General features: G+C 48.7%; 1 pseudogene; it reads right to left on the bottom strand.

Annotated features, from left to right (window-relative positions):
• Positions 1–2,804: 2,804 nt before the first annotated feature.
• Positions 2,805–3,892, bottom strand: LOC100396099 (protein arginine N-methyltransferase 6-like; annotated as a pseudogene).
• Positions 3,893–4,213: the final 321 nt, after the last annotated feature.

Consider the following 4,213-nt stretch of genomic DNA (forward strand, 5'->3'; position numbering starts at 1 on the left):
GCCTCCAGGTTGACGTGGGGTCAGGCCAGGTTTGGTCCTGTGCTTGACTGGGCCAGGACTCGTGGCTAGAGCACCTGGGGACCCTCATTCAGCCCTGGTCTGCTGGAAGGGAGACAGCAGATTTTAGGACTCCACAGCACAGCAGTGATAAGCATTTTACTCTCTTGGTCTCCTTGAGGAATAGAACAAGGAGTACTCTGGGGACAGACGAGGACTTACACAACAGCCTCAGCTGTGGCCCCTGCTTTCTGAGCTTGGTTAAAACACTGACCATGGCAGAAAGGACATAGCTTGGGTTCTCACACCTCACTTCCCACATCCCCTAACGATAGCAGTGCATATGGAGGAGATGCCTCCTATGACGCCAAGGCCTCCAGTGCTCACTGATGCCCTCATCAAAGTTGGGTAGAACTTGTCAGTGAAGAGGGGCTCAGGCAGCTCACGGAAGTAGAGTTTCAGTGTGTCTGTGATGGCCTGTATGTCCATCTCACTCATCATCATCCATACGTCCCTGTTATCTGGAAAGAACATGGAAGCGCTGCAGCCTCCTTGAGGATCCCAAGTAGGTCTCCCGCCATCCCTGCCTTGGCTAAAGCACCGTCCCTGCCATGCTGGCCACTGTGCAGGTCCCTCCCTGGCTTTGAGCAGCTCATCTTCCTCCTCCCAAGAGCTGTGCATGGTTCTGTGTCTGCGTAGAGATGATGAAGGGATGTGTGCATCCCCATATTTCTCCCCTGCTTGGCTCCATCATGGATCACTACAGCCTCCAACTGCTAGGCTCAAGCAATCCTCCCGCATCAGCCTCCCCAGTAGCTAGGACTACAGGTGTGTGCCACAATGCCTGACTAATTTTTCCTTTTCTCTTTTCTAGAGATGGGGTTTGCTGCATTGTCCAGACTGGTCTCAAACACCTGGGTTCAGTTATCCTGCCACAGTTTCTCAAAGTGCTGGGATTACAGGCGTGAGCCTCCACACCCAAACACTTGGAGTGGTTTTAAGCCCCCAGTAAAGTGCACCAGCAGGACCAAGGGGTGGCCTGGGCCTCCCCAACACTCTCATCCATGCAGACCTTATTTGTTTATTGTTATCTGAAATTCAAATTTATTTATGCATCCTGTGTTGATCTGGCAGCCCTATACTATCTGTAACCCTGTAATAGGCCCTCTCAGAGCACAAGGCTAGGAGCTATGTGCATTAGCCCATGTATATACACATATCTATTAAATTTTTATATATGTGTGGTTAAATATGAGTTCATACTTATTTCTCTAACTCAAATTCAGTATCACAGGGTTCCTTCTAGCCTTCTGCCTTTGCTTATCTATAACTTCTCTCTCCAGCAGTGAAAAACATGACCCCCCCGCCACTATCAACTCTTCATTTACTTATTTGCCCCTTCTTACTCATGGTGCATGTAAAGCTATTTCAGAATTGGTCACAGCCTCCCCACCCCCATCCCCGCCCCTAGCTCAATGAGAAACAAACTTACAAATTGCAACACAGTGCTGAAGTCCAGTTCCTTTGGCCTTTAGCCTTGCAATTGTAAGTCAAAGCAGCACCTGCAAGATTACTTTGGTTTGCTCCTTTTCCCAACCCCTCAGGGATGTTATGTGTACAGTAACATTCATTCCTGAAAGTCTACATTCCCCTCTATCCTGGTTGATATTTTTTTTCATCTACAAAACGTGAGAATGTCAATGTTTTATTTGGTACAAGGATAAGGAGGAAAACAGCAAAATAAATTTGATAATAAGATTTACACTTTATTACAAATGATTTTCCTAAAACACAACTTTCACATTTGGCTGCATAAAACAGAGAGAGAAGAAAAAGGGAACTTTCACTAGTTTTAAGTAGGCCAACTCACATGATCCCTCCAAATGAGTTAAATGAGAATGAGTACATTTTTTCTAGCTGGGAAAATATTTTCCTTAATCGAGTTTAAATAATTTACCCATAGTGATGAATAAGCCCTTGGGCTAGGCTTAGAAAACTCCTCTACCAGCCTGTTTTATAAAAATTAAAAAAATATTTATGGGACATACACGATATATATATATCTTTGGTTGTAATAGTAGAGACAAGAATTTTTAAAAATCCATACTATTTCTCTTGCTGGTCTCTTTCTTCTAAAAAAAAATGCACCTTCTGAGTTTCTTAGGTATGCTTTACAAAGACTACTTTCCTTAATGGATTAATGTGTTCCTCAACTTTAGCACCCTGTGTGTGTATTAAGAGTAATGAGAATGGGGCTACTTAAACTGCTTCCTCATAGCCTTCCCCTTCATTACCAGTAGTAAAGTTGATTTAGAAAACAATGAGGAAGAAGTGCCATAGCCCACAGGCACCTAGGAATGGGGAATTAATTCAGACTGAGAAAATATGGCTCTGGAGAGATACTAAAGTCGTATTGTAAATTTATGAAGTCTAAATGAACCCTTTCTCCCCAGCTTCAGACTTAGATGAGGTGTGAGATGTCAGGGATGTGCATGGACCCTTCAAAAAATGATATTTTCATCCGTGTTCTTCCCCCTTCCCTCCCCTGCGAGACAAAATATACCGAAATACAAGTGCTTGGTACTATATGCTTTTGAGGCTTTAAAGCCCAATAATAAGCACGCTGTATCCGTTGTTGAAGAGGGTCACTTTTTAAACATCACCAGAAGAATCTCTTCAAACGGAGAATGAAGTCACTCTCCCTCCCCAGAGGCTATGAAGGAAAGGGGAGACGGATATTTTCCCCTCCTTGCACGTGGGATCTCCCTGTCTCTGCCTTGGGAGGTAGCTTAGAGAAAAGGCAATGCTCAGTCCTCCATGGCAAAGTCTTTGGTCTTCTCCTCCTGGTCTCCCACTTTGTAGCGCAGCAGCACGCGTAGGCGACGGGGGTTGTCCCGGGAGGGCAGTAGCGTGATCTCTCCTGATACGTCTGTGACTTGCTCCACTTGCACCGGCTCGTTCAGGTAGAGGAGCGCCTGTTTCCAGTGCGTGGCCGGGTAAAAAGGCAAGGTGGACAGCACCAGGGGTTTCTCCAACTCCCCTCCAGGGAAGGTCACTTGGAACCAGATGGCAAAGCCGTGTATGGGCGCCGAGCCATAGCAGGTGCAGCGGAAGCGCCCGTCCACTCCGGCCTCCAGCTCCTGCTCCAGGCCGGCGCGGGGGAGCTCTAGCTGAGCAAAGCGCTGCAGCCGGCCAGCACATCCTCGCCAGACAGTCCCTGCACCACGATCTCCGAGTGGCCCACGAGGCAGCGCGTGGCGAAGCCCTCCAGGTAGCTCAGGTCCACAACACCATAGGGCTACTTCACCTGGCTCCAGAAGCCCAGGCGCCATTCCAGCATTTGGTCGCTGATGGGGCTATGAAGCACTGGGTGGAGTCCGCAGGAGAAGACCGCCTTCCTTCAGCCACTTGGTTCGCGCGTGGAGGACGGAGCTCAGCATGGATTCGTGCGGGAGTCCGTATCCCATCCACTAGCTCACGATGGCATCCACCTGCTCCGGCAACTCCACAGTCTCCACCGGTCCCGGCAGGACGTGCACCGGGTCCTCCAGCCCATTGAACTGCACCAGCTCCCGAGTCTGTTGCCGGTCTGGGCACAGAAGACACTCAGAATGCCGGTGCCCGCTCCCACGTCCCGTACCATCTTGCCTCGCAGTGCTGCCCAGTTCCGCAGGATGCCCAAGCGATAGGCATCGGTGCGGACACGGTCTGTGATCATCTCCTCCTGGACCGAAACGTCTGAGTAGCACTCGTAGTACAGCTTGTCCCACTCCCGCTTAGTCCTCCGGGGTCGCTCCAAGGCCGCCTCCTGCTCCGTGCCATCTTCCTCTTCAGTTCCCTCCCCTCCTTTGCCGCCGCTCCGCGACTCAAGCTTTCTTTTCTTGGGCTGTGACATCTTGGCCCTAATTTTTTTTAATTGTATACATTAGAGTTCCCACTTTGTAATATACAGTTCTATGGATTTTAACAAATGCAGAGCCATTTATCCACAACCCAGTATCAGACAGAATTGTTCCTTACCCAACCCCCAACCCTGCCTTTTGGAGACGGGGTCTTTCTCTGCCACCCAGGTTGGAATGCAGTGGTGCGATCACAACTCACTACAGTCTCAAGCAATCCTTTTACTTCAACCTCCTGAGTAACTGGGACTACAGGCATGTGCACACATCCCCAGCTATTTTTTTTTTTTTTTTTTTTTTTACTGTTTGTAAACACG

This window comes from Callithrix jacchus, chromosome 10, assembly GCF_049354715.1.
Source record: "Callithrix jacchus isolate 240 chromosome 10, calJac240_pri, whole genome shotgun sequence".
NCBI classification, from domain to species: Eukaryota; Metazoa; Chordata; class Mammalia; order Primates; family Cebidae; genus Callithrix; species Callithrix jacchus.